This window comes from Spea bombifrons, chromosome 8, assembly GCF_027358695.1.
Source record: "Spea bombifrons isolate aSpeBom1 chromosome 8, aSpeBom1.2.pri, whole genome shotgun sequence".
Classification (NCBI taxonomy): Eukaryota; Metazoa; Chordata; class Amphibia; order Anura; family Pelobatidae; genus Spea; species Spea bombifrons.
Window position 1 is genome coordinate 33495060 of NC_071094.1, and position 7878 is coordinate 33502937.

Sequence of the window (7878 nt, forward strand, 5' to 3'; positions counted from 1 at the left end):
GGAATGGTAATACAAAGCTTTGCCTTTCCACCATGCTTTATGTTTTACTTATATATATTTAAATAATCTGGAGGATTCCAGAGAGCTCCAAATAAAGATACCTGTGCCATGCTAAGTACATGACGGGAACATGGTGTGATTGAAAAGGGGGCTTTTTAGGCATTGATTTTGTAATATCCATTGGCACTTTATGCAAGCGTGTGTGTGTACTTTAAATGTAGATAAGTTGTAACTGAGTGTGAGACATCAGGCATTGTATATATTGGGGCCTAAAGGTGACTGGCAATTTGTAAAATAAATAGAACTATGGTAATTTCAGATAATGCTTCAGGAAAATGGACATTAAAGAAACGGTCTTGTCCTTAAAACCTGTTTTTTTTTTTTTTTTTTGTTTTTTTTTTTTTTTAAATTTATTTAATTAACACAGTTTGGATCGTGTATCTTTTAGTTATCGGAGGTACAGATGTGGCATCGGCCTCATTTAGCTCCTCCCCCGGCTGCCTCTACGTAAAGCAGGAAGCTTTCATCAGTACACTTCTCGCACATGCTCAGTAGCACCACCATTGAAGTCACTGGAGCAGCAGCCAATCACGTGTATGCTAGCAAAACATCCGTGTTCAAATAGCATATGTGATGATTGGCTGCTACTAATCGTGTTTGATTTTGGTGGGAGCTCTACTGAACATGTGCAAGAAGCATGCTTTCAGCAGAGTCATCTTGGTGACACAGAAGTCTCCTTTACACATTTAACATGAGAATGGGGCTTGAATGTACCTTTAATGGTTGCCTTCCTGTTCCTGGTCTGTTACATTGCTGATCCAGCTGACCAAAGGCATAAATGTGCTTGATTTTATGTTCTTTTGTTTGTTTTTAATTTATTTAGCAGAAAGCATATTGTTAATTTAATTGTCCATTTGTTAGGTGCAGCAGTTGCCAATATTCCCTGTATTACAGTCTAGCAGTGCCTTATTGCATTATCATTACTTTTTTGAGTGCCAAAGGGTTAGCAATGTATTGTCCAGCTCTCGGTGGGCTCTGCAGATATTCCATACGGCAAGTCCAAGGATTCTGCTAGCAATGCAGATGTGTACACATCCCTTTTGCATGCACATATAGACAATAAAAAGAATATTAAATATGCTGCATGGAGGCAAAAAAAATCTCCATTATCCAGAAGATATAAAATTGTTTTGTGAATGTTGTAACTTGTCAATCTTTGTATGAACCGTTCATTAGAAACAAAATTATATATATTTTTCCCTAATGTAAGCAAGCGTTGCTTTATCCTTATTTCCATCTCATGTCTGTATATTATCTTTCGGTATTTCTGTGTATAAATTGTGCCGTATAACGTTTATTTCACAATGTACAGATGTGTTGAGTGGTGCTTTCAACAATAAAGCTGCTGTATATTTCACAGTTTTTTGGGTTTTGTTACACATATTTTAGCAAACTATTACTCTTTCATTTATTTTCATCTTCTTTAAAATACCATATTTTGGTCACCAAGGACATTTATCCCATTTCCGAGATGCAGTACAATTTCCCACCCCAGCTGGCTATTTGTTTTTAAAGCATTTTAAATATCTTTTATTCCCTTTTTTTTTTTTTTATTTATTTATTTTTATTTTATTTTATTTAACCGTATAATTGTTTTCTTTTTATCCGGCAGGGTTCCTTCTCTGTTCTAAACAATTTGTTTTTATATTTTATATATTTTTAGTTTATAAAAATAGAAAACATGACATATTTGATTAAATAATATTCTGGGGATATATATATATATATATATTTATTTATTTAAACTGAAATGTTACTTCAGACAAATATGAAATAATTATAGTATTATGCACCGTAATTAGCTGTCATTGTCATTTTTCATTTCTTGAATTATAGAAGTGGTGAGGTCACTATAGTAAGTAATGATTTTGTAGCTATAAGTGAGATAATTGTATACTTCTTGTAGAATTCAATTTATTTGTATATTTTCTATGATTTATTTATTTATTTTTTTATGTATATTTATTTTGCAACAAAGTGTATTCAACACTTTAACCCATTTACTGAAAACGTGCTTATTGTCTGTATCTACCTGTAGATGTCATTGTGGAGCTAAAAAAAAAAAGCTCCTTACTATAAGTCCATGGGGCATTTAGCATTCTGGGCAGATGTCAGAGGCTAATGAAGTATTCCACTATACGCCGTGTTTGACATAGGGCTGCCAAATCCATTCTCGATGTATTGGAGTATGTGTCGGATGTGGAAAATCTAAATATAAAAAAATTAGTGGGACGATAACTAGAATAATAAAAAGTGATGCTTTCTGGTAATTCACCGCCTTTTTTTTAAAAAAAAAATTTATTTATTTTTTTCTTCTCAGATGTGCGTTTTCTGCGTTCCAGAAACGAATGATAAAATGTAAATGGGGCGCTTCGACATGGGAGCAATAAACAAGCCAGAGTTTAGTGAACTGACCCACAGAAATGTTTATTATTATTATTATTATTATGCTCTGTAAATTATTCTGAATGTACTAAAATATTTCTAAATGCTTGTGTCTATCGGAATCGATCACATGGCTGCTCGGACAAACTCAGTATTTATTCACTATACCTTGTGTTTGCCAGTGAATACATTGAGCAGGCGTAATTTCAATGAATAGCTATCTAGCGAGTACTCGCTTGGTGTGTCAAAGAGTGTAATTGGTTTGTATCCGTCATATAGACAGGCGCTGGCAGTGCCAGTATACATTTAATCAATATACGTTCATTTCTCCTACTCCACCCTTGCAGAAGCTGCCTGAATCTCAATCATCAGCAATTTATCAATAGGTGATAAAGAACACGATGGGGTCGAGTAATCAGACAGATAAGCAATCCCCAGAAAAACAACACTTACAGAGACACTCCAGTCATCGTATGCACTTTAATGCTGCAAGTTGGCCAGATGAGTGTATGGGGGGGTCTCAAGACCCCCTTGTGCAGGCATGGAAAGCAATCCCATTAACTTCAATGGGAATGATTCCCTAGCACTCATTGGCTGTTTCAAGCAGCCAATCAGTGGCACAGGAGTGTCTTCCTCTGTTACTCAGATGTTTTCTTAACCTGTAAATATTGCTTATGTTACACCATAATTATCACTTGCATGGAACAATAAAATATAGGATTGGGGGAAAATGTGGTTTAAAGCAGATCCCTCATTAGTGTTTTTGTAAAATTATTTTTCTTAATTACTAATTTGAGTTCCTTAAAACCAATGGGAAGTTTAATCGCACGCCAGCGAACAATTGCAGGCTCGGAAATTCATTTCCCTGTCGGCTGCAATATTTACAGTTTCTTGAAACTTGGCAACATCTTTATTTTGGCAAATCTCTCGTAAATAGGAGCCACACTGTGCGCTACGTCTGCCAGAACGATATTACTTGGGGACCTCGCTAAACAATGAACCCTGCTTGCACAGATATTAAAGATATTTAATGAATCTGAAAGCCACTAGCACTTTAAAGCCCCGCAGTGTCGCTTGTTAAACTTTTCCCAAGGACCTGTAAACAAACAAGGCTTCTTTAAATTGCCCGACACGGATTGCTAGAACAGGGTTGTGTTAGCATGCGCTGGGGACGATTCATTCGCTTTTGGACCTTTGGATTACCTATTTTCCTGTGGATGCATAATCCAACGATGATGTCACCGTAAGTAAAATGACACGAGCACCTAAAGGTGAAAAGGGGTCATATAGAATTAAACTATTGTGTATTCGCATGCAGCGACTGTAAACACGTTTCTTGGAGAGGGAGGGAACCTTCGGGTTTTTCTGTACATGAAAATACAAGAAGGCAAAGTTCAGTAAAGACATTCCAGGTCCTATGGACAGCAGCTCCTACTGTCGCCATCCGATGTGAAGCCTGCAGAGGTATTGTAAGTGATACATCTAATCTGGAACACCAGCTGCTGTGGACTACAACTCACATAATGCTCAGCCAACCAAGAAAGCTTTTTTCCTGACAAAGATCACAGAGCCTCCATAGCATGCTGTAGCCAGCGCTGCATGTCTTCAGCGTCATGTGTGATGTCGTATTCCGGCACTCAGTAGAATGGATGGCAGCTGGGAAGATTGGTGCAGGGAGCGCCGCCCTATGACCCAGGACAGCAGCAGCACACCTCAAAAAAACACCATGGATCTTAGAGCTCAAGCCTTCTAGTAATATTTGGGATGGGTGAGACCAGGGCAGCTCTGTTCCATTTTAGGTACAGACCAGGTTAGACATCATTGTCCTTCCTTTAGCTCAGGTAGAGATGCGCACGCGCTGCTGAGCATCCGGGAGACATTAGTGTGAATGGGGAGAAACAATGTGTGGGAATGTATGCCCACGGAATGCTAGGTGATGCCCTGAACTCAGGTGAACTGCTACCTTCTGTGTTAGAAAATCACCCTGAGGCCTATACAAATGCCAGCTATGAATAAAGCATACTCTGAAAGGGCAACCACGTCTTAGTTTTGAAATATTCATGTTTCTCTAAGTGGGAGAACTTGTCCTGAACTCGTCTGCCTTTAAAGTAGAACAAAAATATTTTAAGTGTCAGGAAGTGTGCCTCCTCCTTAATAAAATAATCCTCGTGTTATACGGAAACCCTGCCATCAGCATTAATCCATTGTGATTATGGTTATGCTTTTCGTAAGGTGTGTCTGGGTTTGTGTGTGTGTTTGTGGTTATACATGTGTCTAGGTTTGTGTGTGTTTACGGGTTTGGGTGGGCTTTTGGTGTGCGTAGTTTTAGTGTGTGGGGGGCAGCATTGGCAGTTGTGTTGGGGAAATGGCACAGACTTCCATTGATTTCGGAGCTCCTTGGGCAGATCAGGGGAGATCAGAGGATCTTCCCTCCCAGCCTGTGATCCCTACTGCATGCAAAAGCAGGACAGCTCCTGGAAATCAGGACTGTCCTGTGAAAACTGGGACACTTGGGAGGAATGACCTAATGACATCTGAACATGAACAAAGCCTGTTTGGGGGCAATTCTACACTTTGTAGGTGCAAAGTGGGCAGAACTGAAGAGTCCTATGGGCTGATGATGACCTCACCAGTGCCATTAACTTTGTTATCCCTTCCAATGTGGCACAAATGTAGGCATGAATGGTATCACATTGTAAGATTTTCCCTGCCTGTGCATTGCTTTTCCCAATGGCTATTTCAGGGTTAAAGTTCTAAAACCAAAGTAAACTCAGCCATTCCCAGTGATCCAGAGCCAAACTGCAACCACAGAAGAACATCCGTCTTTTGGTACAAAAACATCTTTTCTAAGAGCCCGAGACAGGTTGTCAGAAAAACATGTGTGTGCGGATTCCAGAGCCCTGACACAATACATAGCAGAAACATGTACAAGTCACAAAGAATGTTTAAAATCCCCATTTCAGGCCAACAATGCTTAGATCAACCCTGCTCCGGGTAAAGGAATTTTAAAACAATGATATCACTAATGTGTCAGAGACTTTGAAGCTCTGGATCGCCTAGAAGCAGCACACTGATGTTTCAGCCCTAACTCTGGCCCATAAGCTATTTTTAGGGCCGCCGCGTCCACTCGCCTTCATTCACGACTTGTCAATAACAGGAAATGTGTACTTCAAAGACATTGTAGATATTCAGCTATTGTCACGCTGCGTAATCACACAGTTTGCCCACAGATTGTTGTGTTAAGTTTGAAGGCATTCAAAGATGTATTGTTTCTTTTATATACATTAGAAATCAAAACGTTTCTCAGATCAATTGTTAAAAAGCCAGCTAATCGTTCAGTTGATTGTCTTCTAATCATTTTTTAAAATTATCTTTTACACAAAAAATCTATGTAATTGAGTTTATAGATGGAGCAAGGAAGATATTTCTACTAGAAACCCGGGGAGCAGCCATATTAACTTCAGGATTTGGTTGATTAATCTTTTATGGTAATTTATTCCTTTCTCCGCTTTGTTATTTTATTGTCCATGTTTGGTGCCAACTGACTCTGGTTGTATCTGTAAGGGTACACAGGAGGGCTGGCAACATCAGCCCTGGAGGCAAGTCCATCTATGTGGCCCCTTCGTGATAAAATACCACCCTCGTTATTACCCAGCCATGTCCTAAACACATTTTGGAAATGCATTTGGATGTAAATGGCTTCATGGATAGTGATCCTTGGGAACTTCAGGCTAAAGCTCCCCAGTGCCGTCTCTCTTTGGGTAGGCCAAGGACGTCCATGGGCAGGGAAGACGTTATCAGTTAACAGGGCTAATGGTGGTGGTCAGCGGGGCCAGTGATGCCAGTGGACGGGCCGGCAATTGTGCAGGCAGGGCTAGCCCCAACCATTTTATATCTGAATGGGATTGGCAGGGGGAGGTCATGGGCAAGCAGTGGGATGTATCTAATCCTCAATAAATAGTTACTAATTAAACATTATGTTATGGATCAATTGGGGTCACGTGAACCACCTGCACCCCTAAAAAATGAGTTACCCCCTAATGATTTTGGGTGCACTGTTCCTGGTGCTGCAAGTAGTTAAGAGGTGCTGGGATATGTGGAGGGGCAGCTGGGGGTGCTGCCGTGGACCAGAACTAGGGTAGAGCCCAAAGTAAATACATAACTGGAGGGGTGGAGTGTATATGTAGGCTGTATTAATCCCCCAGGCACCAGATTAATGTAAACGTATAAGAGGTCATGTTGTTCCAAAAAATTTTTAAGCATGCCGTTGCCTTCGTATCCTATAAACTTAGCCACATTGATTTTAATTGGTTATGATTTACTTTTACAGTCAAAAGACTCGCTTCTTCTATGGTAAAAGCTAATACAAGAAGGGAATTTAAGCATGCATAGTACTGGCTATCCCTATAATAAGGCTTAGGAGACAGTATGGTTTGAGATCTGAAAGCATGGAGGAAAAAGAAAATCTAGATTTCTAGTAGAAGAAGAACCATTAACTCCCTCCCCCCCCATAAAATGTATCTTTAAGACTGAGCATAAAAGAAAGCTTAGGTTGTCTGCTGCATCTTTGATGACCAACCTTCCCTTGTCTTATTAGTACCAGAGACTGGAGGAGTATTCATGAAACCATGAGCTTCACTACACACTATGAATGGCCAACCCCAGTGAGCTTCTCCTGCCAGAATAAATGAGCTGAGCCTCCTAATACATTGTTAAATAAGACTTCTCTTCGTATTAACTATGTCCAGCCAGCTCAGTCCTACCAATGTGGCCTTTAATCGTGTAATACGCAAACCTGTATTGTAGGTTCTCCAGTTGTAGGTATTGTAGGTTCTCCAGTTGCTAAGTTTAGGGGAAATTTAGAACAGTCTGGTTTTGGCCAATAACCCCCGAGGTGGCCACTTAAGCTAGGTCTTCATTGAAGCCGACAGGGACTAGATTTACTACAGCTAATTGAAATGACCAATAGCTCTAACTTGTTTAGGGTCCAATAACTCAATCAGCCCACAAGTCTACAAAACCAACCTGGATCGCAAGCTCCTTCACAGGCAACATTGGACACGTGTGTCTAGCAGAATGATGAATAAGGGAGAAGGGTTTACTTAATACGGAATGTCTTGTCTGGGAATAATAGATCATGAAAAGGAATGTGAGCCGTCTGTCTTCTGCTTATGTTCGAGAAAAGTTGTAATTGCACAATGTTCACGATCATAAAAATATTTCAGAAATGAGTATCAACATGATTACCAAAATTTGTGTGATACACTTTGAGAAATATTTGTTTACCCCTTACGGGGATGTTTTGAGGAACCACGAGCTGAACTACTGTCTGAAATCCAACAATCTTAATGGTGTCACAAGTAAAAATAGCTGTAGCTGTATTAGTCTCGCAGAAGACATCTCTGATACCCATTATCAGGTCATTAGGGATTT